This window comes from Triturus cristatus, chromosome 1_1 (genome assembly GCF_964204655.1).
Source record: "Triturus cristatus chromosome 1_1, aTriCri1.1, whole genome shotgun sequence".
Lineage (NCBI taxonomy): Eukaryota > Metazoa > Chordata > Amphibia > Caudata > Salamandridae > Triturus > Triturus cristatus.
Genome location: NC_140579.1, coordinates 140123348 through 140147275, shown reverse-complemented (window position 1 = coordinate 140147275; position 23928 = coordinate 140123348). Strand labels below are relative to the sequence as shown.

At 56.9% G+C, this 23928-nt stretch overlaps 3 pseudogenes across 5 annotated transcripts in view; all 3 read left to right on the top strand.

Annotated features, from left to right (window-relative positions):
- Positions 1 to 23928, top strand: part of LOC146869834 (beta-1,3-galactosyltransferase 9 pseudogene) — a 198830-nt pseudogene that overhangs the window by 16648 nt on the left and 158254 nt on the right. The window lies entirely within an intron of this gene.
- Positions 1 to 23928, top strand: part of LOC146869835 (beta-1,3-galactosyltransferase 9 pseudogene) — a 155660-nt pseudogene that overhangs the window by 16617 nt on the left and 115115 nt on the right. The gene's annotated exons all lie outside the window — the stretch shown is intronic.
- Positions 1 to 23928, top strand: part of LOC146869837 (beta-1,3-galactosyltransferase 9 pseudogene) — an 81609-nt pseudogene that overhangs the window by 16653 nt on the left and 41028 nt on the right. The window contains exon 1 of one of the 2 annotated variants that reach the window (XR_014967563.1): positions 18269 to 18404. The exons of the other annotated variant lie outside the window; for it this stretch is intronic. The product of XR_014967563.1 is annotated as a beta-1,3-galactosyltransferase 9 pseudogene, transcript variant X1 (transcript). Of the gene's footprint in view, positions 1 to 18268; positions 18405 to 23928 lie in introns of those variants that run through there. 2 annotated transcript variants of the gene reach the window in all.

Sequence of the window (23928 nt, the reverse complement as noted above, 5' to 3'; positions counted from 1 at the left end):
GTTGTTTGACACCAAACACGACATGTTTTGATGCAGTCATTCCAAAGTTAGCATTTTAATGCACTTAAGAGTATATGGTTTAACCGCATCCACAAACAGCCATAGAGAATAGACTCTGGTAGCTGCAGAGGGGTACTGCTCACGCAGAGGCACCCCCTCACATTGTAAACCACGCACCTTGCCCTCAGGATTGATAGGGCCTGCCATAGGGGTGGCTGATAGGTTAATATGTGTGTGTATGGTGAGATATAGGAACCTATATCTCTGTGAGGAGTGCTAACACTACCTCACACAGGCTGCAGGGGAGGGATAGGGGTGGGGTGTTGGGTAGTGGGTGAAAAAGCAAAAAAAATAGTCCTCATATATAGGAAAAATCACAAGCCCAGGATGAGAGAAAACGCAGAGTATGGTCATGAGTAGGTCAATAAGTATTAAAACCCTCTCCTGGAATGTGAATGGAATGGGTGAAAAGAGGAAACAATCTAGGGTCTGTGAATTTTTAAGAAATACCGATACCCACCTTATGTTAATACAAGCGACACACCTTGAGTTGAATGTATGTAAGCCACTCTTTGAGAAACTGGAGTGGGTGCAGGAGATAGTGTGTTCCAGACAGAAGGGGGCGACTAGGGGGGTTGCGATAGTTCTTAGGGCAAATAGGGGGATAAGGCTGATAAAGACTGAAACAGATCAAACTGGTAGATGGATTGTGGCAGCCCTTTCCATTTATAGCATCCACTATATATGTGCAGTATATTACGGCCCAAATGACGACAATCCTGGTCCTCTATTGAAATTGATAGCAGGTCTACTAGTGACCCCAGGTCCCGTGATCTTGGGGGGGGATTTTAATCTTATTTTTGATTTTAATTTGGATAGGACCTCAAAGGCTAAATACCATGCCCCTACTAAATCACTTTCTGTCCTGGGATCTATGATGAAAGACTTTAATTTGTTGGATGTTTGGAGGGCTAAATTTGGTTCCACTAGGGGGTTCACATTTTATAGTAAGAAATATAAACATTACTCGAGAATAGATTACTTCCTGGTAGACCAACATTTGCACACAGACATAACCTCTCTTTCCCATATCCCAGTAGGGATATCAGATCATGCGGTTGTTGAAATGGTTTTTTCATTAAGTTCTAGACTTCCGGTTACTAGATGGACACTAGAGAGGACACTGCTTTTAGAGGATCGAGTAAAGGTAGAAGTGAGGGAAAAAACAATCGAATTCCTAAATATCAACATTGGCTCCTCCACCATTCAGACTGTGTGGGAATCGTATAAGGCTTTTTTACGAGGAGTGTTGAGTTCTTTAATGGCTCACAATAGAAAGATTATTAAAAAAAAAACAGGATGATTTGTAAGCAATTATTGAAAAAGACTTTGAATTACAAGTGGCCATTGTCTCAGATAGAGAGAAGATTTCTGAATTGGAAAAGGAGCTTTTCGAACTACAACTTTCTCTTAAAGTCAGTGACGAAAAGAACATTAGGAAAAAATGGGAAACCAGTAAGCTGAAGAATTTTGAGTATGGGGAGAAATGTGGGGGCCTTGTCGCTTGGAGAGCTAGAGAGGAAAGATCTAGGAACAATATTAAAGTTTTAACACAAAGGGAGACAGGTATATCAATTATGGAGGATGGGGACATTAGGGAGGAAGCGAGAGGGTTCATGCAAGGCCTATATACGGAAGATGAGAGTGTTGAGATAGAGGAAGCTCAGTCTTGGTTAAGTCAGAGAAATTTACCCCAAATCTCAGAAATAGACAGGAAGTATTTAGAGAGTGAGATCATGGAAGGGGAAGTAATAGCTCAACTTAAGAGAATAAAGCGGGGGAAAGCGGCGGGCCCAGATGGGTTACCAAGCGAAGTATATACTGATTATTCAGAGCAATTGGTACCTGTGCTTTCTTTACTTTTTAACCATTTATTGATTTACGGCCACAGCATCCCCCCTACCTGGGCAGAAGCTACGATTACTCTTATCGCAAAACCCAATAAGGACCCAAAACAAATCGAGTCCTATAGGCCCATCTCTCTTTTGAATTCAGATCTGAAACTTTACTCGGGTATCCTGGCAACTAGGCTTGCCAAAATTATAAAATCTATAATCCACCCGGATCAAAGAGGGTTCATCCCGGGGAGGCAGCTGAATGAGCTGACCTTCCAGGCGATTGGAGCCATAGATTATGCTGAAGACAGAGGGCTGCCGTTAGCTTTAATTGCAATAGACGCGGCCAAGGCCTTTGACCAGGTAAACTGGAAATATCCGTGGGCCACTATGGCTGGGTTTGGGTTTCCTCCAATTTTTATAGAGGGAATTAAATCTTTATATCAGGGTCCTAGAGCCAAAGTCTTGGTTAATAACGGCCTGTCCGATTGGTTCCAAATATCTCGCGGCACGAGACAGGGCTGCCCCCCATTCCCCCTTTTGTTTGACATTTATATTGAGCCTTTTGTTTGTTATATTAGGGCTGATCATGTAATTCAACCTTTTAAAATAGCAGACCTAGAGCTTAAGGCCGCTCTGTATGCAGACGACCTTCTTTTATATACCTCCAATCACGCGGACGCCATACCTAGGCTGTTTCATCTAGCTGAGGTATTTGGAAGGCTTTCGGGATATCAAATAAATAGGGAGAAGACCGAAATAATGGGTTGGAATAATACTACGCCTATACAAAATGTAAAATATAGAAATGAGGTACTTGGGAATTAATTTAACCCTTGAACTGAACAATATATTGAAAATTAGTTGGCAGACTGTAGCAAAAGAAATTACAAAAACATTAACAAGATGGGGTAGTCTGCCATTAAATATCTACGGACGAGTTAACCTCATTAAAATGTCTATACTCCCCAAATTAACGTTTCTGTATAACTCCATCCCCCTATCATTTCCACAGAAAGAGATTAAGAGCCTTCAAGGTAAGATCGGCTCCTTTATCTGGGCATGTAAATCTCCCAGGATAGCCTGGAAAAAGCTACGGAGGGGGTTAAAAACCGGGGGTCTAGCCTTACCAGACCTACTCATGTATTGTCATGCCTTTCATTTAAAAAAGTTTAGATTACTGACCAATAAATTGGACTCAACTTCGCAGGGCCGCCTATTCCAGGCATTGCTCCACGATTTACCACAGGGACAGAAGTTTTTTTTATTCAAATTCGGCGACCAGAAATTTTATTAAAAAGTCCATTTGAAGATCCTGCAGGCTGCCCTTAGGAACTGGGTATATGTCCGGAGAGCTCTGGGAATCCCATATTACCATACTAATGCCCCAGTTTGGGACTCCCCGGGCACTCCGGAGTGCCTTCAGGACCAGCTGTCCCAGCCTCTAAAAACAGCTGGCGTGAGGAGATGGGGAGATCTCTGGGGCAATTCGGGCCTCATGGATTGGGATTCCTTAGTGTCACTGACAAATGTATCTTTAACGAGATTTAAGTTTTACCAACTCTCCACCTGGTGCTCAAGACAGATGTTACAGCGAGAGAGGGACCTTGAGATCCTTGAGTCTGTCTGCAGGGGAGGAGGGTGGAAACGAGAGGTTTCATTTTGGTATAGGGCTTTAATGGGGGCAACAGAAATGTTAAACTGTGAGCTGGCGAGTCTTTGGGGTAATTTGATATCAAATAGTCCCGAAGCAATTAGTAAGATCTGGACAGATTCTTTCTCTTTGTCTCAGAGCCTAATAAAACCAGCCAATCTAAGGAGAAACCATCTGTACACGGTCTATCGGGTGTACTGGACCCCTGCTAAACTGTCCAGGGTCAAACTTGAGAGTTATTGTTGCCCACGCTGTAAACTCCTGGCAGCCGACGATATACATATATGCTTAGAATGTCCAAAGATTCTTGAATACTGGAAGGAGATCGTGGACTTCCTGGGGAAGGTTTTAACAACCACTATTACATGCTCTCCGAGGTTAGTTTTTTTTGGCTTACCACCTGGCTACAACGTTAATAACTATTCCTCACAATTCATATTCTATGTGATGGTTATAGCAAGGAGAGAGATCTGTAAAGAATGGAAGTCAGCGGCCCCCCCCAGGTTTACTGAAACATTATAGAAGTCAGTAAGATGGACATGCCAAGTAGAGAATACCGACAATGTGTGGTCGGAATTGGTGGCCTGGTTGTCGATATAATGGTCCGATGATTATGCCAGAGGTTTGTGTCGGTCCTGTCCTCCCCAGGTCCGAGGTATTCCATCATAGGACAGGGGAGTGGGACAAGGAAACAGCCTACCTCTGGGTGACCCCTGACTGCTACACATTGAGTACAGGGTGGTATCAACTTCACAATGTGAAAGGCACACGGGGTTCCCATCTAGAGTATATACTGGTGGCATATATGAGGACAAAAAAATAAAAAAACACAGGCTGCAGTAGCAGGCCTGTGGTGTCAGATTGAGAATGCTTCCCAGGGGTGGCATAATACATGCTACAGCCCCTGGTAGGCCTGTGAAGTGCCTATGCCCTAGGTACCTAAGGTACCATATACTAGGGGCTCATAAGGTACCACAGTATCCAATCACTAGTGCATCTAATATGTACACCAAGTCGTTTAGAGAGAACAGAGAGACTGGGGCCCTGATTAGCAGGGACCCAGCCAGACTATAGCCAGAAACCAGTGTATACATCAGAGAAAAAGTGGGGGCAACGTAAGTGCAGATCCTACTCTCCTACACAGACTGAGTCTGTGGTCTTTGCTGTTCAGTGTATTAACAGAAGGGCTATCTTCTGAATCCAAAAAAGCCACTCTACTCTGCACTACTCCATGCCACTCCACTGCACTCCATGCCACTCTAATCTACTATGCACCACTGCACTCTAACATGCCTCTCTACTCTACATCTCTCCACTCTATGCCAATGCACTCTACTGAACACTACTCTACTATGCACCACTGTCCTCTTCACCCATGCACTCTACACGACTCCATGTCACTTCACTCTATGCCACCCTACTCTGCAACACTGCACTCTACGTCATTGAACTCTACACCAATGCCCTCTCTTCTGCACCACTTCACTGTACACTAGTGCACTCTGTCAATCCCTTCTATGCCACTCTAGTCTATTCTGCACCACTGCACTCTTCTCTGAAACAGTCAACTCTACACAACTGCACTCAGCTCCACTCTACTCTCCACCACTCAACACCACTGCACTCTATGCCAATGCAGTCTACACAACTTTGCTCAAAATCACTGCACTCTATACCAATCTATCTTTCACCACTGCACTCTGTCACTTCACTCTATGTCACTCTATCCTACTCTGTGTCAGTGCACTCTATGCCACTCTATTAAACTCAAAAAAGAACAATTGATGGACAGAATGCAGAGCAATGTCATACATTCACCCCAGTACAGAGATCTGGGCCTAAATCCATAGTTTTTTTGCTCACCATGCCATTCCAGTTTGGACCCAGCCATATGCAAATCAGTCTTGACCCAGCGCCCAATGGGAACAGTCCAGCCCGAACTGCCAAGCCAGGTCCTCCCTGGACTGGAAACAAGCATCCTAGGACCGGTTTCGGGCTTGCAGCCCTCAATAGCCAGCATAGCTTGACTCCAGTGGCATGGAGAGCACAGGACCCACGTCTGGGCATACCCTTCCCACTTGGGGTGATAAATGCAAACAAGCAGTGGCATAGCCAATTGGTCTCGCCTTTGAGACCTTTAATTGTTTAGACATGCAACAGTTGATGTTGTTGCACCAAGGATATTGTGCTGCATAACTAAATACTTATAAGGTCCGAAAAGCGAGACCTATTGGCTATGCCATAGCTTGTTCAGGGGTATCTCTAAGATGCCCTCTGTGTGCATTTTTCATGAAATCACACACTGGCATCAGTGTGGGTTTAATGTGCTGAGAAGTTTGATACCAAACTTCTCAGTTTTCAGTGTAGCCATTATGGTGCTGTGGAGTTCATAATGAAAAACTCCCTGCACCATATACTTTTAATGACAACACTGCACTTAAAATGTCTAAGAATGGACTTGGACACTGTAGGGGTACGAGGCTCATACACCTGTACGCTCACCACTGGAATAGGGCACCCAGCTAGAGGGCTGACTTATATATGCCAGGGCAGGGGGTTGTAGGCATGGCGCACAGGGATGTGTGCCATTTCGACTCTTCACTTTGTTCTGCACCAAGACACGCAGCCTGCAAAGGCAGTGTGTGAGGGTAAAGGTACAGGACCTCTAAGGGTGGCAGTCCTGCAGCCCTTAGAGGCCTTCCCTGGTCACAGTGCCCTGGGTACCTGTGGTTCTATTTACCAGGGACTGACCTGTGCCGGAGATGCCAATTGGGTTTTGTTTTCAATGTAGTTTTAGGGAAAGAACATAAGCCCTGGGTACCTGAATGGCAGGAGCCCAGGGCACATCAGCAGTTCAGCAAAACGTGGGGGGGTACCATGCAGAAAGAGGGCACTTTCACACAGTGGGGCTGTAGGGCCCTGTCTGGTATAGAACCAGTCTCAGATGTGCAGGGCGTGGGGCTGTAGGGCCCCGTCAGGTATACAATCTGTCCCAGATGCACAGGGGGTGGGGCTGTAGGGCCTGGTCAGGTATAGAACCTGCCTCCGGTGCACGGGGTGGTGGGGCTGTAGGACCCTGTCAGGTATACAACCTTCCTCAGATGCACAGGGTAGGGGTTGTTGCACCCTATCAGGTATAGAACCAGTCTCAGATGCAAATGAGGTGTGGCTGTGGAGCTCTGGCAGTTACAGAACCTGTCTCAGATGTGCAAGGGGGGGGCAGTAGGGCCCTGTCAAGTATAGACCCTGTCGCAGGTGTACAGGAGGTGGGGCAGAAGGGCCTTGTCAGGTATAGAACCTGTCTCAGTTGCACAGGGGGTGGGGTTGTAGGGTCCTGTCAGGTATAGAACCGGTCTCAAGAGTACAGGGTGTGGGGCTGTAGGGTCCTGTCAAGTACAGAACCTGTCTCAAGTGTACAGGAGGTGGGGCCGTAGGGTCCTGTCAGGTACAGAACCTGTCTCCGATGCGCAGGGGGTGGTGAGGCTGTAGGGTCCTGTCAGATATAGAACCTGTCTCAGATGCACCGGGGACGAGGCTTTAGGGCCCTCTGAGGTATAGAACCTGTTTCAGATGCACAAGTGGTGGGGCTATAGGGCCCTGTCAGATATAGAACCTGTCTCAAGTGTACAGGGGCGGGGCTGTAGGGACCTGTCAGGTATAGAACCTGTCTCAGGTGCACAAGTGGTGGGGCTGTAGGGCACTGTCAGGTATAGAACCTGTCTCAGGTGCACAAGTGGTGGGGCTGTAGGGCACTGTCAGGTATAGAACCTGTCTCAGGTGCACAAGTGGTGGGGCTGTAGGGCCCTGTCAGATATAGAACCTGTCTCAAGTGTACAGGGGGCGGGGCTGTAGGGCCCTCTCAGGTACAGAACCTGTTTCAGGTGCACAAGGGGTGGGGCTGTAGGGCTCTTTTAGGTATAGAACCTGTCTCAGTTGCACAGGGGTGGGGCTGTAGGACCCTTTCACACAATCCCAAGGCGAGATGGTTAGGGGGAGCCAGTAATGGAGGGAGGGGTTGTGATGGTGGAGGGGGGGTGAGTGGAGATGGGGAGGATTGGTGGTGGTGAAGGGAGGCTCGGTGAGGATAGAAGGAGAGCTGGTGGTGGGGAGGAGGAGGGATGCTGGCACTGATGGAGGAATGCTGATGGTGGAGAGGGAGGGGATGTTGGCCCTGATGAAGGGGTGCTGGTGGTGGAGAGGAAGGGGATACTGGCCCTGATGAAGGGGTGCTGGTGGTGGAGAGGAAGGGGATGCTGGCCCTGATGAAGGGGTGCTGGTGGTGGAGAGGAAGGGGATGCTGGCCCTGATGAAGGGGTGCTGGTGGTGGAGAGGAAGGGGATACTGGCCCTGATGAAGGGGTGCTGGTGGTGGAGAGGGAGGGGATGCTGGCACTGATGAAGGGGTGCTGATAGTGGAGAGAGAGGGGATGCTGGCCCTGATGAAGGGGTGCTGATGGTGGAGAGGGAGGGGATGCTGGCCCTGATGAAGGGGTGCTGATAGTGGAGAGGGAGGGGATGCCGGCACTGACAAAGGGGTGCTGATGGTGGAGAGAGAGGGGATGCTGATGGTGGAGAGGGAGCGGATGCTGGCACTGATGGAGGGGTGGTGGAGAGGGAGGGGATTCTGATGGTGGAGAGGGAGGGGATGCTGGTGGTGGAGAGGGAGGGGATGCTGGTGGTGGAGAAGGAGGGGATGCTGGCACTGATGGAGGGATGCTGCTTGGTAGAGAGGGAGGGGATGCTGGCACTGATGGAGGGCTGCTGGTGGTGGATAGGGAGGGGATGCTGGTGGTGGAGGGGGAGGGTTGCTGGCACTGATGAAGGGGTACTGATGGTAGAGAGGGAGGGGATGCTGGCACTGATGAAGGGGTGCTGATGGTGGAGAGGGGGATGCTGGTGGTGGAGAGGGAGGGGATGCTGGTGGTGGAGAGGAGGAGAGATGCTGTCACTGATGAAGGGGTGCTGGTGGTGGAGAGGGAGGGGATGCTGGCACAGATTGGGGATGCTGATGGTGGAGAGAGAGGGGATGCTGGCACTGATGAAGGGGTGCTGGTGATAGAGAGGGAGGGGATACTGGCACTGATGGAGGGGTGCTGGTGGTGGAGAGGGAGGGGATGCTGGCACTGATGAAGTGGTTCTGGTGATGGAGAGGGAGGGGATTCTGGCACTGATGGAGGGGATGCTGACTGTGGAGATGGAGGGGATGCTGGCACTGATGAAAGGGTGCTGATGGTGGAGAGGGAGGGGATGCTGATGGTGGAGAGGGAGGGGATGCTGGCACTGATGGAGGGGTGCTGGTGGTGGAGAGGGAGGGGATGCTGGTGGTGCAGAGGGAGGGGATGCTGGAACTGATGGAGGGGTGCTGATGGTGGAGAGGGGGAGAGATGCTGGTACTGATGGAGGGAAGCTGGTGGTGGAGAGGGAGGGGATGCTGGTGGTGGAGAGGGAGGGGATGCTGGAACTGATGAAGGGGTGCTGATGGTGGAGAGGGAGGGGATGCTGATGGTGGAGAGGGAGGGGATGCTGATGGTGGAGAGGGAGGGGATGCTGGCACTGATGAAGGGGTTGTGGAGAGGGAGGGGATGCTGGCACTGGTGAAGGGGTTGTGGAGAGGGAGGGGATGCTGACACTGATGGAGGGGTGCTGGTGGTGGGGAGGGAGTGGATGATGGTGGTGGAGAGGGGGAGGGTTGCTGGCACTGATGGAGGGGTGGTGGAGAGGGAGGGGATGCTGGCAGTGATGGAGGGGTGGTGGAGAGGGAGGGGATGCTGGTGGTGGAGAGGGAGGGGTTGCTGGCACTGATGGAGGAGTGCTGGTGTTGGAGGGGAGTGCTGGCACTGATGGAGGGGTGATGGTGGTGGAGAGGGGGAGGTATGCTTGCACTGATAAAGGGGTGCTGATGGTGGAGAGGGAGGGGATGCTGGTGGTGGAGAGGGGGGGTTGCTGGCACATATGGAGGGCTGTTGATGGTGGAGAGGGAGGGGATGCTGGCACTGATGGAGGGGTGCTGCTGGTGGAGGGGGAGGGATGCTGGCACTGATGATGGGGTGCTGGTGGCGGAGGGGGGAGGGTTGCTGGCACTGACGGAGGGGTGCTGATGGTGGAGAGTGAGGGGATGCTGATGGTGGAGAGGGAGGGGATGCTGGTAGTAGAGAGGTAGGGGATGCTGATGGTGGAGAGGGAGGGGATGTTTGCACTGATGGGGGGGTGCTGATGGTGGCTAGGGAGGGGATGCTGATGGTGAAGAGGGAGGGGATGCTGATGGTGGAGAGGGAGAGGATGCTGTTGGTGGAGAGGGAGGAGATGCTGATAGTGGAAAGGGAGAGGATGCTGTTGGTGGACAGGGAGGGGATGCTTGCACTGATGGAGGGGTGGTGGAGAGGGAGGGGATGCTGGCACTGATGGAGGGGTGGTGGAGAGGGAGGGGATGCTGGTGGTGGAGAGGGAGGGGATGCTTGCACTGATGGAGGGGTGCTGATGGTGAAGAGGGAGGGGTTGCTGGTGGTGGAGAGGGAGGGGATACTGACACTGATGGAGGGGTGGTGGTGATAGAGAGGGAGGGAATGGTGGTGGTGGGGAGGGAGGGGATGCTTGCACTGATCTTCACTTTGTTCTGCGCCAAGACACGCAGCCTGCAAAGGCAGTGTGTGAGGGTAAAGGTACAGGACCTCTAAGGGTGGCAGTCCTGCAGCCCTTAGAGGCCTTCCCTGGTCACAGTGCCCTGGGTACCTGTGGTTCTATTTACCTGGGACTGACCTGTGGCCGGAGATGCCAATTGGATTTTGTTTTCAATGTAGTTTTAGGGAAAGAACATAGGCCCTGGGTACCTGAATGGCAGGAGCCCAGGGCACATCAGCAGTTCAGCAAAAAGTGGGGAGTACCATGCAGAAAGAGGGCACTTTCACACAGTGGGGCTGTAGGGCCCTGCCTGGTATAGAACCAGTCTCAGATGCACAGGAGGTGGGGCTGTAGGGCCCTGTCAGGTATAGAAACTGTCTCAGATGTGCAGGGCGTGGGGCTGTAGGGCCCCGTCAGGTATACAATCTGTCCCAGATGCACAGGGGGTGGGGCAGTAGGGCCCTTTCAGGTATAGACCCTGTCTCAGGTGTACAGGAGGTGGGGCTGAAGGGCCTTGTCAGGTATAGAACCTGTCTCAGTTGCACAGGGGGTGGGGTTGTAGGACCCTGTCAGGTATAGAACCTGTCTCAGTTGCACAGGTGGTGGGGTTGTAGGGTCCTGTCAGGTATAGAACCTGTCTCAGGTGTACAGGAGGTGGGGCTGTAGGGTCCTGTCAGGTACAGAAGCCGTCTCCGCTGTGCAGGGGGTGGTGGGGCTGTAGGGCCCTCTCAGGTATAAAACCTGTTTCAGGTGCACAAGGGGTGAGGCTGTAGGGCTCTGTTAGGTACATAACCTGTCTCAGTTGCATCAGGGGCGGGCTGTAGGACCCTCTCAGGTATAGAACCCGTCTCAGGTGTACAGGGGGCGGGGCTGTAGGGCCCTCTCAGGTATAGAACCCGTATCAGGTGTACAGGGGGCGGGGCTGTAGGGCCCTCTCGGGTATAGAATCCATCTCAGGTGTACAGGGGGCGGGGCTGTAGGGACCTGTCAGGTATAGAACCTGTCTCAGTTGCACCGGGGGCGGGCTGTAGGGCCCTTTCACACAATCCCAAGGCGAGATGGTTAGGGGGAGCCAGTAATGGGGGGGAGGGGTTGTGATGGTGGAGGGGGGTGAGTGGAGATGGGGAGGATTGGTGGTGGAGAAGGGAGGCTCGGTGAGCATACAAGGAGAGCTGGTGGTGGGGAGGAGGAGGGATGCTGGCACTGATGGAGGGGTGCTGATGGTGGAGAGGGAGGGGATGCTGGTGGTTGAGAGGGGGAGGGTTGCTGGCACTGATGGAGGGGTGCTGATGATGGAGAGGGAGGGGATGCTGGCCCTGATGAAGGGGTGCTAATAGTGAAGAGGGAGGGGATGCTGGTGCTGGAGAGGGAGGGGATGCTGGCACTGATGATGGGGTGCTGGTGGTGGAGAGGGAGGGGATGCTGATGGTGGAGAGGGAGGGGACGCAGGCACTGATGGAGGGGTGCTGGTGGTGTAGAGGGAGGGGATGCTGGCACTGATGAAGGGGTGGTGAAGAGGGAAGGGATGCAGGTGGTGGAGGGGGAGGGTTGGAGGCACTGATGAAGGGATGCTGGTTGTGGTGGAGAGGGAGGGGATGCTGATGGTGGAGAGGGAGGGGATGCTGGCACTGATAAAGGGGTGCTGGTGGTGGAGAGGGGGGGTGCTGGTGGTGGAGAGGGTTGCTGGCACTGATGGAGGGGTGGTGGAGAGAGAGGGGATGCTGATGGTGGAGAGGGAGGGGATGCTGGCACTGATAAAGGGGTGCTAGTGGTGGAGAGGGGGAGGGGGTGCTGGTGGTGGAGAGGAGGAGGGTTGCTGGCACTGAGGAAGGGGTGCTGACGGTGGAGAGGGAGGGGATGCTGGCACTGATGGAGGGGTGCTGGTGGTGGAGAGGGAGGGGATGCTGGTGGTGGAGAGGGAGGGGATGCTGGTGGTGGAGAGGGATGGGGATGCTGGGTTTGGAGAGGGGGAGGGTTGCTGGCACTTATGAAGGGGTGGTGGAGAGAGAGGGGGTGCTGGTGGTGGAGAGGGGGGGTGCTGGTGGTGGAGAGGGTTGCTGGCACTGATGGAGGGGTGGTGGAGAGAGAGGGGATGCTGATGGTGGAGAGGGAGGGGATGCTGGCACTGATAAAGGGGTGCTAGTGGTGGAGAGGGGGAGGGGGTGCTGGTGGTGGAGAGGAGGAGGGTTGCTGGCACTGAGGAAGGGGTGCTGATGGTGGAGAGGGAGGGGATGCTGGCACTGATGGAGGGGTGCTGGTGGTGGAGAGGGAGGGGATGCTGGTGGTGGAGAGGGAGGGGATGCTGGTGTCTGAGAGGGGGAGGGTTGCTGGCACTGAGGAAGGGGTGCTGCTGGTGGAGGGAGAGGGGATGCTGGCACTGATAGAGGGGTGCTGGTGGTGGAGAGGGAGGGGAAGCAGGCACTTATGAAGGGGTGCTGGTGGTGGAGAGGGAGGCGATGCTGGTGGTGGAGGGGGGGGTTGCTGGCACTGATGGAGGGGTGGTGGAGAGGGAGGGGATGCTGGTGGTGGAGAGGGGGCGGGATGCTGGTGGTGAAGAGGGGGGGTTTGCTGGCACTGGTGAAGGGGTGCTGGTGGTGGAGAGGGAGAAGATGCTGATGGTGGAGAGGGAGAGGATGCTGGCACTGATGGAGGGGTGCTGGAGAGGGAGGGGATGCTGGCACTGATGGAGGGGTGCTGGAGAGGGAGGGGATGCTGATGGTGGAGAGGGAGGGGACGCAGGCACTGATGGAGGGGTGCTGGTGGTGGAGAGGGAGAGGATGCTGGCACTGGTGGAGGGGTGCTGGTGGTGGAGAGGGAGGGGATGCTGGCACTGATGAAGGGGTGGTGGAGAGGGAGGGGATGGTGGTGGAGGGGGAGGGTTGGAGGCGCTGATGAAGGGGTGCTGCTGGTGGTGGAGAGAGAGGGGATGCTGATGGTGGAGAGGGAGGGTATGCTGGAACTGATAAAGGGGTGCTGGTGGTGGAGGGGGGGGGGAGGGGATGCTGGTGGTGGAGAGGAGGAGGGTTGCTGGCAGTGAGGAAGGGGTGCTGATGGTGGAGAGGGAGGGGATGCTGGCACTGATGGAGGGGTGCTGGTGGTGGAGAGGGAGGGGATGCTGGTGGTGGAGAGGGAGGGGATGCTGGTGGTGGAGAGGGAGGGGATGCTGGGTTTGGACAGGGGGAGGGTTGCTGGCACTTATGAAGGGGTGCTGATGGTGGAGGGAGAGGGGATTCTGGCACTGATGGAGGAGTGCTGGTGGTGGAGAGGGAGGGGATGCTGGTGTTGGAGAGGGGGAGGATTGCTGGCACTGATAGAGGGGTGCTGATAGTGGAGAGGGGAGGGTTGCTGGCACTGATGGAGGGATGCTGATGGTGGAGAGGGAGGGGATGCTGGCACTGATAAAGGGGTGCTGGGGGTGGAGAGGGTTGCTGGCACTGATGGAGGGGTGGTGGAGAGAGAGGGGATGCTGATAGTGGAGAGAGAGGGTATGCTGGCACTGATAAAGGGGTGCTGGTGGTGGAGAGGGGGAGGGGATGCTGGTGGTGGAGAGGAGGAGGGTTGCTGGCAGTGAGGAAGGAGTGCTGATGGTGGAGAGGGAGGGGATGCTGGCACTGATGGAGGGGTGCTGGTGGTGGAGAGGGAGGGGATGCTGGTGGTGGAGAGGGAGGGGATGCTGGGTTTGGAGAGGGGGAGGGTTGCTGGCACTGATGAAGGGGTACTGGTGGTAGAGAGGGAGGGGATGCTGGTTGTGGAGAGGGAGGGGTACTGGTGGTGGAGAGGAGGAGGGTTGCTGGCACTGATAGAGGGGTGCTGGTGGGGGAGAGGGAGGGGATGCTGGCACTGATGGAGGGGTACTGGTGGTAGAGAGGGAGGGGATGCTGGTTGTGGAGAGGGAGGGGTACTGGTGGTGGAGAGGAGGAGGGTTGCTGGCACTGATAGAGGGGTGCTGGTGGTGGAGAGGGAGGGGATGCAGGTGGTGGAGGGGGAGGGGATGCTGGCACTGATAAAGGGGTGCTGGTGGTGGAGAGGGAGGGGATGCTGATGGTGGAGAGGGGGGTATGCTGGCACTGATAAAGGGGTGCTGGTGGTGGAGAGGGGGGATGCTGGTGGTGGAGAGGGGGAGGGGATGCTGGTGCTGGAGAGGGAGGGGATGCTGATGGTGGAGAGGGAGGGGACGCAGGCACTGATGGAGGGGTGCTGGTGGTGGAGAGGGAGAGGATGCTGGCACTGGTGGAGGGGTGCTGGTGGTGGAGAGGGAGGGGATGGTGGTGGAGGGGGAGGGTTGGAGGCGCTGATGAAGGGGTGCTGCTGGTGGTGGAGAGAGAGGGGATGCTGATGGTGGAGAGGGAGGGTATGCTGGAACTGATAAAGGGGTGCTGGTGGTGGAGAGGGGGAGGGGATGCTGGTGGTGGAGAGGAGGAGGGTTGCTGGCAGTGAGGAAGGGGTGCTGATGGTGGAGAGGGAGGGGATGCTGGCACTGATGGAGGGGTGCTGGTGGTGGAGAGGGAGGGGATGCTGGTGGTGGAGAGGGAGGGGATGCTGGTGGTGGAGAGGGAGGGGATGCTGGGTTTGGAGAGGGGGAGGGTTGCTGGCACTGATGGAGGGGTGCTGGTGGTGGAGAGGGAGGGGATGCTGGTGGTGGAGAGGGAGGGGATGCTGGGTTTGGACAGGGGGAGGGTTGCTGGCACTTATGAAGGGGTGCTGATGGTGGAGAGGGAGGGGATGCTGGCACAGATGGAGGGGTGCTGCTGGTGGAGGGAGAGTGGATGCTGGCACTGATGGAGGAGTGCTGGTGGTGGAGAGGGAGGGGATGCTGGTGGTGGAGAGGGAGAGGATTGCTGGCACTGATAGAGGGGTGCTGGTGGTGGAGAGGGAGGGGAAGCAGGCACTGATGAAGGGGTGCTGGTGGTGGAGAGGGAGGGAATGCTGGTGGTGGAGAGGGGGGGTTTGCTGGCACTGATGAAGGGGTGCTAGTGGTGGAGAGGGAGGAGATGCTGATGGTGGAGAGGGAGGGGATGCTGGCACTGATGGAGGAGTGCTGGTGGTGGAGAGGGAGGGGATGCTGGTGGTGGAGAGGGAGGGGATGCTGGTGTTGGAGAGGGAGAGGATTGCTGGCACTGATGGAGGGGTGCTGGTGGTGGAGAGGGAGGGGGTGCTGGTGGTGGAGAGGAGGAGGGTTGCTGGCACTGAGGAAGGGGTGCTGACGGTGGAGGGAGAGGGGATGCTGGCACTGATGGAGGAGTGCTGGTGGTGGAGAGGGAGGGGATGCTGGTGGTGGAGAGGGAGGGGATGCTGGTGTTGGAGAGGGAGGGGAAGCAGGCACTGATGAAGGGGTGCTGGTGGTGGAGAGGGAGGGAATGCTGGTGGTGGAGAGGGGGGGTTTGCAGGCACTGATGAAGGGGTGCTGGTGGTGGAGAGGGAGGAGATGCTGATGGTGGAGAGGGAGGGGATGCTGGCACTGATGGAGGGGTGCTGGTGGTGGAGAGGGAGGGAATGCTGGTGGTGGAGAGGGGGGGTTTGCTGGCACTGATGAAGGGGTGCTGGTGGTGGAGAGGGAGAAGATGCTGATGGTGGAGAGGGAGAGGATGCTGGCACTGATGGAGGGCTGCTGGTGGTGGAGAGGGGGAGGGATGCTGGCACTGATGGAGGGGTGCTGGCTGTGGAGAGGGGTTGCTGATGATGGAGAGGGAGGGGACGCAGGCACTGATGGAGGGGTGCTGGTGGTGGAGAGGGAGAGGATGCTGGCACTGGTGGAGGGGTGCTGGTGGTGGAGAGGGAGGGGATGCTGGCACTGATGAAGGGGTGGTGGAGAGGGAGGGGATGGTGGTGGAGGGGGAGGGTTGGAGGCGCTGATGAAGGGGTGCTGCTGGTGGTGGAGAGGGGGAGGGTTGCTGGCAGTGAGGAAGGGGTGCTGACGGTGGAGAGGGAGGGGATGCTGGCACTGATGGAGGGTTGCTGGCAGTGAGGAAGGGGTGCTGGTGGTGGAGAGGGAGGGGATGCTGGCACTGATGGAGGGGTGCTGGTGGTGGAGAGGGAGGGGATGCTGGTGGTGGAGAGGGAGGGGATGCTGGCACTGATGGAGGGGTGCTGACGGTGGAGAGGGAGGGGATGCTGGCACTGATGGAGGGGTGCTGGTGGTGGAGAGGGAGGGGATGCTGACGGTGGAGAGGGAGGGGATGCTGGCACTGATGGAGGGGTGCTGGTGGTGGAGAGGGAGGGGATGCTGGTGGTGGAGAGGGAGGGGATGCTGGTGGTGGAGAGGGAGGGGATGCTGGTGTTGGAGAGGGAGAGGATTGCTGGCACTGATAGAGGGGTGCTGGTGGTGGAGAGGGAGGGAATGCTGGTGGTGGAGAGGGGGGGTTTGCTGGCACTGATGAAGGGGTGCTGGTGGTGGAGAGGGAGGAGATGCTGATGGTGGAGAGGGAGGGGATGCTGGCACTGATGGAGGGCTGCTGGTGGTGGAGAGGGAGGGGATGCTGGCACTGATGGAGGGGTGCTGGTGGTGGAGAGGGAGGGGATGCTGGTGGTGGAGAGGGAGGGGATGCTGGCACTGATGGAGGGGTGCTGACGGTGGAGAGGGAGGGGATGCTGGCACTGATGGAGGGGTGCTGGTGGTGGAGAGGGAGGGGATGCTGACGGTGGAGAGGGAGGGGATGCTGGCACTGATGGAGGGGTGCTGGTGGTGGAGAGGGAGGGGATGCTGGTGGTGGAGAGGGAGGGGATGCTGGTGGTGGAGAGGGAGGGGATGCTGGTGTTGGAGAGGGAGAGGATTGCTGGCACTGATAGAGGGGTGCTGGTGGTGGAGAGGGAGGGAATGCTGGTGGTGGAGAGGGGGGGTTTGCTGGCACTGATGAAGGGGTGCTGGTGGTGGAGAGGGAGGAGATGCTGATGGTGGAGAGGGAGGGGATGCTGGCACTGATGGAGGGCTGCTGGTGGTGGAGAGGGGGAGGGATGCTGGCACTGATGGAGGGGTGCTGGCTGTGGAGAGGGGTTGCTGATGATGGAGGGGCGGGTGCTGGAGGGATGTTATGTAGGAGGTGATGGAGAGAGAGGTATTCATGGTGTGATGGAATGCGTGTGATGGAAGGAGGGCCGGTTATGATGGAGGAAATGGAAGGCGATATGTGACTGCTGGGCAGGGAGGAGGTTAGTGGTGATGTGGGAGGGGTGGGCAGGGACAGTGCTTAAAATGGGCCGGTACTCACTTCTTATTTTTAGCACTCGGAGTACCGGCACTTCTCTGCTGCCAAAGCGAGTACCGGTACTCATAAACGGTAGGCGCATTGGCTGCTAGTGCTAGTGACCTGTCTGACAGCCAAGGCATGTCTGTAGCCGTGACTGGTGAGCTGAGCCCCCGCTGAACTATTCAGCGGGGGCTCATTTGCATAACGTCCTGGTGTTGACCTCATGCTGTGTTGCAAACACTGGATCTAGCCAGCCCAGTGACAGCGCAATTAAGAAAGCAAAAGGTTACGAGGTACAAAATGGCTTTAATCCTACCCGATTCTTTTGCCCGAGTGTGTGCTTATATTTTTCTGTTTGCCTGTGCCTGTTTTTGTGTGAGGAAAAAAGCGAGAGAAAGGGAGAGATTCGATACACTGTTGGGACGGGAGGTATAATAAAAGGGTGTGTGTGTGTGCGTGCGTGTCTGTCTCTCTCCAAGCAGCAGTATTGAAGCTGCAAATATTAGATAACAAGGAAATGTTCAAACATCACCGCGTTTAACTGTCGTTTTGTGTAACGAATTAGCCTGTTTCATTTATAGAAACGCATTTCTCATGTGTTTTGGTATGTGCTGCAACTTGAAGTCAATAGGTATCAGCATGCCTTGCTCTTAGCCCCGCCCCTATCCCCGCCCACTCGCCTCATTTAAATGAGTACCTGCACTATTTTTTTCCCATTAAAGCACTGGGCAGGGAGGGGGCGGGTGATGGAGAGGGGTGGTGATTGGGGAGGAAGGAAGAGGCGGCGGTGGGAGTGTCTGGGGCAGCTGGCGGGACCCGGGGGAGAGGGCGGGGGCAGCCTCGGCGGGTCCTCTAGACGGGTGGGGGCAGTGTCTGCACAGCCGCCGTGTGATGCTGAGAGGGAGGTGCGCTGCGCAAGCGGCTCTTACACCACTGGTGGGTAGGGAAGTGAAAGGGAGAAGAGGGGAGGAGCGAGCCCCGCAAGGCTCCATCAGGGAGCCCCCACCGAGGACCGCAGCGAGGAGCTCCGAAGCAGCAGCCCCCGCCGGCGCAGGTGAGATCTCCAGACCTCCCTACCCCCCCCCCCCATCCCCCCTGCACCACCCTCCTATCCTACATCCCCCCCTCCCTCACCCTCCCCACCTGCTCCCTTCTCCGGCGTCCGCCATGCAGCCTTCCGGTTTATAAATAGAAGTGGTGAGCGCCTCATGGTAGCAGGAAGAGAAGGGGGCACTGCAGCCCTCAGACAAGAGATCTACAGGCTCTGATCTCTTGGCTCTGGGTTGTAGTGACTTGTTCTACAGGCTCAGGGTTGTAGTGACTTGTTCTACAGGCTCTGATCTCTTGGCTCTAATGGGTTGTAGTGACTTGTTCTACAGGCTCTGATCTCTTGGCTCTTCTGGGTTGTAGTGACTTGTTCTACAGGCTCTGGGTTGTAGTGACTTGTTCTACAGGCTCTGATCTCTTGGCTCTAATGGGTTGTAGTGGCTTGTTCTACAGGCTCTGATCTCTTGGCTCTTCTGGGTTGTAGTGACTTGTTCTACAGGCTCTGGGTTGTAGTGACTTGTTCTACAGGCTCTGATCTCTTGGCTCTAATGGGTTGTAGTGGCTTGTTCTACAGGCTCTGATCTCTTGGCTCTAATGGGTTGTAGTGGCTTGTTCTACAGGCTCTGATCGCTTGGCTCTTCTGGGTTGTAGTGACTTGTTCTACAGGCTCTGGGTTGTAGTGACTTGTTCTACAGGCTCTGATCTCTTGGCTCTGGGTTGTAGTGGTTTGTTCTACAGGCTCTGGTTTGTAGTGGCTTGTTCTACAGGCTCTGATCTCTTGACTCTGGGTTGTAGTGGCTTGTTCTACAGGCTCTGATCTCTTGGCTCTGGGTTGTAGTGGCTTGTTCTACAGGCTCTGATCTCTTGGCTCTGGGTTGTAGTGGCTTGTTCTACAGGCTCTGATCTCTTGGCTCTGGGTTGTAGTGGCTTGTTCTACAGGCTCTGATCTCTTGGCTCTGGGTTGTAGTGGCTTGTTCTACAGGCTCTGATCTCTTGGCTCTGGGTTGTTGTGGCTTGTTCTACAGGCTCTGATCTCTTGGCTCTGCGTTGTTGTGGCTTGTTCTACAGGCTCTGGGTTGTAGTGACGTGTTCTACTGGCTCTGTTGCGCGCCTGACGACTACAACACAGGGCCAAAACAGCAGAGCACCCTCTGTGAGGGTGGTGGAAGCAGGGTGACCTCCTGCACAGCCCGGGAGCTCACGCTGTGAGAGTGGTAGAAGCGGGGTGAGCACAGAGCCCCCGCGTACTCCCCAGCCCACCAGACACTGCTGGGCTCCAGGGCAGGAATCTTGTCCATGCAGATGGTCACCTTTGAAGGATGACAGCCTGAAGGGGGGTCAGTTTGTAAAAGCACCTGCTGTGCTGTCTATGGTCACCCCCGCCCCCCCCCCCCTTGTAGGACTCGGGGGATCTTCAGGGGGAGGCCTGGGGACCCTCCCTTCCAGGGGATGAGGCCAGACACCTGTGCCTGGGATCACCTGCCACAAACAGTCGGCCTCCCTTGTTCCGGTGTGAGTGGCACCAGCCACCGGGACAGTGGGGGGGGGGGGGGCACAGTGCTGCACCCCAATAACTAGCTGGAGCCTCTCAAGCGGCCAGGCGGCGCCTACTGGGGCAAGCACAGGGGAACCCACAAAGAGGGGCCCGACCCCAGAGCCGGGACAGGGCCTCCTTGCCCGCCGGGAGGTCGGCCTCGTGCTCCACGGGTGTGTCCAGAGCAGCACTGCCCACTGCACCCGTGTCAGGGCCAGAAGCAACACACATGGAAAGCTACAGACGCTGTCACACACACAACCAGGGCAGAGACGCCCTCGTGGGCCTCTGGGAGCTGCAGCAGCCACAGCTATAGGCCCTGGTGGGAGTTTCCTCCTCACACCAACCACTTCCACCCAAACCACTCGACAGACAAGTCCGGAGATGCGCCCCTTCCTCTTTTGTGGACAATCGCGACACCCTCGGAAGCAGCATTTACAGTTCAAAGCGGCAAGATTTCAGTGGCGATCCCAGGTTCGTATCACCCCCGGCTGCCGCTGTGCCCCTAGGGAGACCCCTGGGTGCATCTGTGTCACTAGGGAGATCCCAGGGTGCATCTGTGCCACTAGGGAGACCCCTGGGTGCCTCTGTGCCACGAGGGAGACCTAGGGAGACCCCTGGGTGCCTCTGTCACTAGGGAGACCTAGGGAAACCCCTGGGTGCCGCTGTGCCCCTAGGGAGACCCCTGGGTGCATCTGTGTCACTAGGGAGACCTAGGGAGATCCCAGGGTGCATCTGTGCCACTAGGGAGACCCCTTGGTGCCTCTGTGCCACGAGGGAGACCCCTGGGTGCCTCTGTGTCACTAGGGAGACCTAGGGAGACCCCTGGGTGCATCTGTGCCCCTAGGGAGACCCCTGGGTGCCGCTGTGCCCCTAGGGAGACCACTGGGTGCATCTGTGTCACTAGGGAGACCTCTGGGTGCCTCTGTGCCACTAGGGAGACCCCTGGGTGCCTCTGTGCCACTAGGGAGACCCCTGGGTGCCTCTGTGCCACTAGGGAGACCTAGGGAGGCCCCTGGGCGCCTCTGTGCCACTAGGGAGACCCCTGGGTACCTCTGTGCCACTAGGGAGACCCCTGGGTGCCTCTGTGCCACTAGGGAGACCCCTGGGTGCCTCTGTGCCACTAGGGAGGCCGCTGGGTGCCGCTGTGCCACTAGGGAGACCCCTGGGTGCCTCTGTGCCACAGGGAGACCCCTGGGTGCCTCTGTGCCACTAGGAAGGCCTAGGGTGACCCCTGGGTGCATCTGTGCCACTAGGGAGACCTAGGGAGACCCCTGGGTGCTGCTGTGCCACTAGGGAGACCCCTGGGTGCCTCTGTGCCACGAGGGAGACCTAGGGAGACCCCTGGGTGCCTCTGTCACTAGGGAGACCTAGGGAGACCCCTGGGTGCCGCTGTGCCCCTAGGGAGACCCATGGGTGCATCTGTGTCACTAGGGAGACCTAGGGAGATCCCTAAGTGCCTCTGTGCCACGAGGGAGACCCCTGGGTGCCTCTGTGTCACTAGGGAGACCTAGGGAGACCCCTGGGTGCCGCTGTGCCCCTAGGGAGACCCCAGGGTGCATCTATGTCACTAGGGAGACCCCTGGGTGCCTCTGTGCCACTAGGGAGACCCCTGGGTGCATCTGTCTCACTAGGGAGACCTATGGAGACCCCTGGGTGCCTCTGTGCCACTAGGGAGACCCCTGGGTGCCTCTGTGCCACGAGGGAGACCCCTGGGTGCCTCTGTCACTAGGGAGACCCCTGGGTGCCGCTGTGCCCCTAGGGAGACCCCTGGGTGCATCTGTGTCACTAGGGAGACCTAGGGAGACCCCTGGGTGCCTCTGTGCCACTAGGGAGACCCCTGGGTGCCTCTGTGCCACTAGGGAGACCCCTGGGTGCCTTTGTGCCACTAGGGAGACCTATTGAGACCGCTGGGTGCCTCTGTGCCACTAGGGAGACCCCTGGGTGCTTCTGTGCCACTAGGGAGACCCCGGTGCATCTGTATCATTAGGGAGACCTAGGGTGACCCCTGGGTGCCTCTGTGCCACTAGGTAGACCCTTGGGTGCATCTGTGTCACTAGGGAGACCTATGGAGACCCCTGGGTGCCTCTGTGCCACTAGCCTCTGTGCCACTAGGGAGACCCCTGGGTGCCTCTGTGCCACTAGGGAGACCTAGGGAGACCCCTGGGTGCCTCTGTGCCACTAGGGAGAACCCTGGGTGCTGCTGTGCCACTAGGGAGACCTAGGGAGACCCCTGGGTGCCTCTGTGCCAATAGGGAGACCCCTGGGTGCCTCTGTGCCACTAGGGAGACCCCCGGCTGCCTCTGTGCCACTAGGGAGACCTAGGGAGACCCCTGGGTGCCGCTGTGCCCCTAGGGAGACCCCTGGGTGCATCTGTGTCACTAGGGAGACCCCTGGGTGCCTCTGTGCCACTAGGGAGACCCCTGGGTGCCTCTGTGCCACTATTGAGACCCCTGGGTGCCTTTGTGCCACTAGGGAGACCTATTGAGACCCCTGGGTGCTTCTGTGCCACTAGGGAGACCCCTGGGTGCTTCTGTGCCACTAGGGAGACCCCGGGTGCATCTGTATCATTAGGGAGACCTAGGGTGACCCCTGGATGCCTCTGTGCCACTAGGTAGACCCTTGGGTGCATCTGTGTCACTAGGGAGACCTATGGAGACCCTTGGGTGCCTCTGTGCCACTAGCCTCTGTGCCTCTAGGGAGACCCCTGGGTGCCTCTGTGCCACTAGGGAGACCTAGGGAGATCTCTGGGTGCCTCTGTGCCACTAGGGAGAACCCTGGGTGCCGCTGTGCCACTAGGGAGACCTAGGGAGACCCCTGGGCGCCTCTGTGCCAATAGGGAGACCCCTGGGTGCCTCTGTACCACTAGGGAGACCCCCGGCTGCCTCTGTGCCACTAGGGAGACCTAGGGAGACCCCTGGGTGCCGTTGTGCCACTAGGGAGACCCCTGGGTACCTCTGTGCCACTAGGGAGACCCCTGGGTGCCTCTGCCACTAGGGAGACCCCTGGGTGCCGCTGTGCCCCTAGGGAGACCCCTGGGTGCCGCTGTGCCACTAGGGAGACCCCTGGGTGCCGCTGTGCCACTAGGGAGACCCAGGGAGACCCCTGGGTGCCTCTGTGCCACTAGGGAGACCCCTGGGTGCCTCTGTGCCACTAGGGAGACCTAGGGAGACCCCAGGGCGCCTCTGTGCCACTAGGGAGACCCCTGGGTGCCTCTGTGCCACTAGGGAGACCTATGGAGACCCCTGGGTGCCTCTGTGCCACTAGGGAGACCTAGGGAGACCCCTGGGCGCCTCTGTGCCACTAGGGAGACCCCTGGGCGCCTCTGTGCCACTAGGGAGACTCCTGGGCGCCTCTGTGCCACTAGGGAGACCTAGGGAGACCCCTGGGCGCCTCTGTGCCACTAGGGAGACCCCTGGGTGCCTCTGTGCCACTAGGGAGACCTAGGGAGACCCCTGGGCGCCTCTGTGCCACTAGGGAGACCCCTGGGCGCCTCTGTGCCACTAGGGAGACTCCTGGGCGCCTCTGTGCCACTAGGGAGACTCCTGGGCGCCTCTGTGCCACTAGGGAGACTCCTGGGCGCCTCTGTGCCACTAGGGAGACCCCTGGGTGCCTCTGTGCCACTAGGGAGACCCCTGGGTGCCGCTGTGCCACTAGGGAGACCTAGGGAGACCCCTGGGTGCCTCTGTGCCACTAGGGAGACCCCTGGGTGCCTCTGTGCCACTAGGAAGACCTAGGGAGACCCCTGTGTGCATCTGTGCCACTAGGGAGACCTAGGGAGACCCCTGGGTGCCGCTGTGCCACTAGGTAGACCCCTGGGAGGCGCTGTGCCAATAGGGAGACCCCTGGGCGCCTCTGTGCCACTAGGGAGACCCCTGGGTGCATCTTTGTCACTAGGGAGACCTATGGAGACCCCTGGGTGCCTCTGTGCCACTAGGGAGACCCCTGGGTGCCTCTGTGCCACTAGGGAGACCCCCGGCTGCCTCTGTGCCTCTAG